Raw genomic sequence first — 7,265 nt, 5'->3', positions numbered from 1 at the left:
TTGAAGGCTGTCTCCACTGAAGTATGTCACTAAAGACAGGCCCAGCCCAACTGAGCTATAGTGTAAGCCATCCAGGCAGAGCAAGGAGCCAGAAACATCATGGAAATAAGCCAAAAATACATCAACTCATGTTTCCTGAGTGGCTTTTCCCTTATAGCTGGCAAAATGTGCATGGACCCCCACACTTGCAACAAAGTAGATAGTGCCTTCTTATGGAACTACTTTTTAAAAAAATCTTCTCTTCTTGTGCTGAGCCTTCCATGGAGTGTTTCTTAATTGCTATGTAAGCAATTTGATGCATTTAATATATTTACACATTTAATATATTCACACATTGCACAAAGTTGTGCAACCATCATCACTAATTCTGGAATATTTTCATCATCCCCCAAAGAAATGCCATATATATAACAGTCACTCCCCCAGACCCTGACAAGGACTAATCTACTTTGTCTGTATATCTTTGCCTGCTCTGGATATTTCCTAGACACACATGGTCCTGTGCAGCAGGGTTGGAATCCTTTCTGCCTTATCTGACGAAAGGCAGCAACACAGTAATTCAGGGCAGCATGTTGCTTGTCAATAAAGATAAGGTACTATCTAAAATTAAAACCTCTTTTCTATACTTCCCACTAAGTTATTTCATTTGAACACTCCCCAAAAGAAACCTTAAGGAACAAATAATAATCAGCAAGAAGTGGGAAACATTTTTCTCATTGTTTTAGATTGCTGACTGCACTGTGGCCAGGGAAGTGAAGGGGTAAGTGACTATGTATCTGTAGGGTCAGCCCTTGGTCTGCTGGGGAAATGGTCCAGGACCACCATCACCACCACCACTACCTACAGACACCAAAATCTGCAGATGCATATATCCCTTCTATAAAAGGGTGTAGGATTCACATAGAACCTACACAGATCATTTAAATACTTTAAATAATCTTTAGATTGCTTGTAATACCTAACAATGTAAATACTGCATAAATAGTTGCCATACTATATTCTTTAGGGAATAACAACAGGAAAAAATTCTACATGTTCAGTACAGGCACATTGTATATGTGCTGCCAAAGCGAGCACAAGTACAGGCACATTGTAAAAAATATTTTTGTTCCAGTTTGTTGAATCCACACATGGGGATCTGCAGATACAAAGGACCAACTGTATAGCCTTTAGTTTTGTTTTGTTTTGTTTTTTGTGGTACCAGGGATTGAATCCAGGGCCTTTGAACAGAGCTATATCCCCAGCAACTTTTAAATTTTTTTTTTGTCTTGAGAGGGTCTTGCTAAGTCACTAAGTTGCCCAGGTTGACCTCAAATTTGTGATCCTTCTGAGCCCAGACTCCCAGAAGGCTAGGATTACAGACATGTGTCACCACTCTCGGCTAACTATATAGTTTTTGTTAAGAGAAAAATCAGTTTTTCCCTGATCCTGCTAATTGATGTTGTACGGAGTCGGAAAGATACAGATATGAAGAGTACTAACCTATTTACCTGCTCAGGACACCTATGGATTTAGGTTCAGCTCCAACCACAGCAAAAAAAAAAATTGGCCTATAAAAGCCCTTTTCTTCCTCTTACCATTGTTAAGATTTATCTAAAACTTGGGAATAAGGCTAGGCCTATGTCCTTTTAATGTCATATGGGGTCATAGCAAGCAGGCCCACTCGGAATTATCTGCTTCTCTAGGGGAATTTCCCTTTGACTTATTGTTTACTGTTGATTAGGGCCCCAACTCAGCAAAGTTACATGATAACTTGTAGCAGATTAATAAGTGGCAAATGTTTCCTTCGGGCCCAGTAGAGATGCAAATGACTTCTGTCCATAGGAAGATAACACCGAAGGTTATTGTGAATTGTCCTGTGGGACACTGACGGGTTTGTGTCGAATTTAGCAAACTTCTTCCAATTTTTTTTTTTCAGCGATCATCTAAATGTCTCTCGGATAGTCTTTGAACTAACCTTACCATTCTTTTTGTCTCCTTCTGAACACTTAAAACTAATCTGTTACATATTGCTAAACATTTGTTATGAGTCATGTGTTTCATCTCTTGAATGTTATACTTGTACAGAATCTTGGGTTCCAAGCACAGCCAGTAGGCAGGGCTGCCCCCTGCTGTCATGACCACTTTACCCACTGGCGTCTAACCTCACCTGCAAAGATACTTGGGTCCTTTAAAAAAATCAGAGGCTCCAGAGTTTGAACAGAAAATTGTGAATTTTAAAATTTTTTAATTTTTTCTTTAAAAATCTATAAAATATAGAACTGGAGGTGTGGCTCAGTAGTAGAGTGCTTATCTAGCATGCATAAAGCCCTGGGTTCAATCTCTAGTACCAAAAATTAATTAATTAGTTAATTCTATAAAATATAATATTTTAGTTATCTACAAAGTATAACTTGTCAGTTGTTCAGCTCGATTTTTAGTTACATAAAAATATTTTAAAATGGAATATTCTGTGATCATAACCCTTTTTAGTTTGTTTGCTTTTTTCTTTTTTTGTTTTTTGCAGTGCTAGGGATGGGACCTAGGACCTTAGGCAAGGACTCCACCACAGAGCCACTTCCCCAGACCAGTCATCGCTTCTGACATTGGAAATCTCTCAAGATACAAACAGAAGGGATGGGAATGTAGCTTAGTGATGCAGTGTCTGCCTGGCAAGTGTGAGTCCCTGAGTTTGATTCCCAGCACCTAAATAAATAAATAAATAAATAAATATAAAAATGGAAGGCATGTTTTGTGTGTTATTTTTATGAAATGGGAAATGAGAAAATGGTTATGTAATTGGGGGCATTCTTGGGTTTGAGGGGAGTAGGTATTACTTGCCCTGTCTCTCAAATGAGGTCAATTCAAGGCTATGGAAACCCTGATCCACCTGTTATGCCCACCCAGGCTTCCTAGGATCTGGTGGGCTAGAATGGGCACAATTTATGCTGTCCACTATGCTCCAATTTATGCTCTCCACACTCACTATGTCATCAAGGTACTATGCCATCTGTCTGTGGTCACTTGCTTATGCCTCAGGTCCTGAAAGATAATCTTGAAGAAAGTTGTACCTCCTGAAGTCTTGAAGATAGTTGGAGTCTTGAAGACAGTTACATCTCTGGGAAACAAGGGACCCATCTGCCTTTCTGCACAACTCAGCAAACTTCACCATCTTGGTGACAGCTTCTATCTACCCAGTTTGGTTTCACTGAGCCTTTATTGCAGTCTGTGAAGACCTGGCAGTAGGAGTTAAAGACTAGCTCTCATTTATTCTGGTTTTAAGTTATCATCTGAGCAAATCCTTTACCAGTTGGTATTACTGGTCACCCTCAGAAGCAAAGGATTTCATATGTTCACACCCACAAGGTCAAAAATTATTTCTTAGAAGAACTAATTCTTATTTTGATCACCTAAACCTAGCAATTTGGGTCAGACATAGAAAGCAAACAAAGTATCATTACCTGCTTCAAGCACAAAAAACCAAACCATACCAAAAACATATTAGGTCCATGGGGTAGGAATTAAGACTCCTATCCTCAGTGCTCAGAAATTCAGAAATTGTGGTCAGGCTCAGGGTATCTGTTTACAAAGCCAAATTTCACTTTGATCAAGACAAGAAGAGAGCAGATATGCAAATTTCAATTCTCAAGACCTTTGCTAAGAACTCATGTTCCTCCCTGGGCCTCAAAATCCTGAGATGTGAGGCCAATCTAATTCTGGCTCCTATCTAAGTTCTAACAGGACCGTAGGGACCTGTTACTTACTCATCTGTACTTCATTTCCCCATCTTTAAATGAGAGCAACCATTAGTACAAGGATCAAGTAAAGATTAAGTGAAATAATGCATACAAAGCATCCAGTGCCTATTTGATAAATAATGGCTAGCAAATATTTGCTTTAAAAGTTGTATAATTTAAAATAAATAACTATTTCACATGCTACCAAATATGGTATTTCAGATCAGAAATGTATCCTGTGGTTTGATATTTGATGAAGGTCCTTTCTTTACAGACACAATAATTTGGAAAATCTTTCCACCTGAAATGACTTTTAGTATTGAATTCAATTACACTTTACCAGCTGGCATAATATTATTGCCTGCAGACCATGTTTAAATATAAACATTGATTGGATTTGATTTTGCAGTGTGTATGTGTTCTGGATTGACTGAAAAAAAAAAAAACGCTAAAGGGAAAGGTGACAAGCCAGTGGGCGTGGGGGAGGGGAGGGAGTGCTGATATGGAAACTGCCAACTTCAGAGACTGCCATGGTGATCTATCTTGAGGATGTAGAAAGATTTGCCCCAAATGTAAATAGAACAGGCCCCCCTCAAAAAAATGACAGGGATTTGAAATATCTAATTTATTATGATCAGATCCTGCCTTCTTCCTATAAACCAGTGCTCTCAGGAAACAAAAATGACATGTCATTAGGAAAAAGGTGTTTCAATTTTTCACATTGCTTCATTAAAACTGCTTGATTTATTTCTGCTAACCTTGTTGTTCTGTGTATTTACTGCCATAGCAGACAGCTGTCAACCAGGGCTGCACCCACTTGCATTTTAATCCTTCCTCTATTATGAACCCTTCTGCCCAAAGCAGAATGCAGAGAGTTGCACTGACAGCCTCCTTTGCCCCTTGGCTGCAGGCATGTGAGTGAGAATCTCCCAATCCAAGGCACAGGAACATGGATTTAGAAATAAGCTCCTCCATGCAGAAAGCAGTGGGCTCAGGCAGCAGCCAAGCACAGGCTTCCAAGGACAGCTTAGTGCCTGGTCAGGCCAGTTCTGCCACCAATCTGTGAACTTTCTAATAATTCCTGTGCTAAAAAAAAATGTCTCCTTGCTTAATACCCAGCTCCTGCCTATAGTAAAGGTTCAATGAATTCTAATAGAATGAACTGGCTTGAGGAAAAGGACTGGCTTTTCTCTGAGATATGTTTTCTGTACTAACTGGGAAATCAGGAGCTGTGCTCTTCAAATCCTCAGTTGTTAGAACCTAGCAAGTGCAGGCACAGAGAGGACTCAGTGAATGTAGAAGACGGGGAAGGAACAGGAGTCCCTCTCCTGTCTTATATTTGTTCTGGACCATCACTGGGGTACCTCATGTCCTGAAACGCCCAGAACAAAGGGCTCTCCCGGAACACCCTCAGACCCAGGAAGAAGGACCCCACTTTTGACAGATTCTGTCCTGGCCCTCCAGCTACCCCTCACAAGGTCAGGAGTCCATGGTGCTCAGAGGATATTATAGCTTGTATCTAGATGTCCCCCAAAACCTCATGCACTCTGGGGCTTTTGAGAGGTGGCTGGATCTAGGTTATGTGACACTGAGATTAAGGGTGTGTGGTAAGTAAATTATTCCACTGATTGTTTAGCATAGTTCTGTGTGTGGATAATGGGAAAGCCCAACCTGGGTGTGAGTGGCACCACCCAAAAGGCTTGTAGTTTAGATCGAAGGAAAAGGAGGCTGCTGCCGCTTGCTGCCTCCTGACTACCCTGCCATGGATTGTTTCTCCTCAGCTGTGCCCCTCTGCCATGACACCTGGACTTGGAGCCAGCCCACTATGGACCAAAACCTTACAAACTATAAGCTAAAATAAGCGTTTCTTCCATTAACTTTGGGTGTCAGGTATGTATTTTGTCTCAGCAACAAGAAAGTAACCAAGACAGGGGATGTACTCACCTGGCATCCACTCCCAGTCCTCCACAGATGATATTTAATTTAATATTTTATCTTTCTATTACTTATTACTGAGTAACAAATTATCCCCCAAAACTTAACAGCTTAAAACAATACACATTTACTATCTCACAATTTCAGTGGTCAGGAATCCCAGAACTGTTTAGCTGGATTTTCTGCTTCACTATCTCTTAGAGGATAGGTATAATCAAGTCTCAGCTGAGGGTCTACAGTCTCATCTGAAGACTCAGCAAGGGCAGGATTGGCTGCCAAGCTCACCATGCTTCCTGGCAGTATCTTGGCTCTCCAGAGCTGCTGGACTGAGGGCCCAGTTCCCTCAGTGTCTACTAGTCAGAGGCCACCCTGAGTTCTTCACCAGGGGATTTCCTCCATGCAGCAGCTTGCTTCATCAAAGCAACAAGCCAAGAGGAAATAAGGAGAGTCTGCCAGGAAAACTGAAGTTACAATCTTTGTAACCTACTTATGGAAGTGATATTCTATTGATATAGTGAAATATGTATTTGGCCTCATCTTCGGTTTTCTGACTATAGCTCCTAAAAGCCTTGGAATCTCAGGATTCAGGATCCACAAAGGTGTGTTTTGTATGCTAACGAGATGACAGGCAGCTGGGGCCTTCTAGACAGCTTCCAGAATGGGACTGGTCACCAGAATGACCAAGGCATGATTCGAGGGTTAGGGCTTTCATCCCCAGCCCCAACCTCTGGAGAAGGGAGAGGGACTAATAGCCAACAGCCAATGATGCAATTAATCATTTCTGCACAACAAAGTCTCCATAAAAATCCAAAAACACATGATTTAGCAAGCTTGCAGATTGCTGAGCTCAAGGAGAGCCCTGGAAGCTGCACTCCCCTTCCCACATGCCTTGTCCTAGCCATCTCTTGTACCTGATGTTCATTGGTATCCTGCATAATGTCCTTTAACAAACATAAGGGCTTTCCTGAATTCTGTAAGCCCTCTTAGCAAATTAGCCAAACCTGGAGAAGAGGTTATATGAACCCCGATGTATAGCCAGGCAGTCAGAAGAACAGGCCACAGCTGTGCTTGAAACCAGCACATAAAGTGGAGGTGTGATCTGGGCTGAGTTCTCAAATTGTGGGGTCTGATGCTACCTCCAGGGACACAGTGTTGGAAGTGAAGTAGAGGACATCCATCTGGGGTCCGTGCAGACTCTGCTGCACAATTTGTAGAATTGCTTGTTTGGTGGAAAGAAATCTCTACTCATTTCTTCCCTATATACAGTCCACTTTTGTCTTAGGTCATTTTCTACTACTGGAACTGAATACCACAGACAAAGAAATTGATAAGGAATAGAAGTTTATGTGGCTCATGGTTCTGGAGGCTGGAAAGTCCCAGAGCATGGTGCTAGTGTCTTTTCACCATCAGACGGGCCTTCTTACTGCATCATAACATATTGGAGAGCATCACATGGCAAGACCCAGCAAATGTGCCCACTGAGGTGTCTCTTCCTCTTCTTATAAAGGCACTGATACCATCATCAGGGCTCCACCCTCATGACCCCATCTAACGCTAATGACCTCCCAAGGGGCTCACCTCCAAATGCCATTAAGGTATGGATTTAGGGGTCAA

Source organism: Heterocephalus glaber, unplaced genomic scaffold, assembly GCF_053883595.1.
Source record: "Heterocephalus glaber isolate CG9 unplaced genomic scaffold, H.glaber_assembly_v1.0 deba00001606, whole genome shotgun sequence".
Lineage (NCBI taxonomy): Eukaryota > Metazoa > Chordata > Mammalia > Rodentia > Bathyergidae > Heterocephalus > Heterocephalus glaber.
This window is presented reverse-complemented; position numbering follows the sequence as displayed.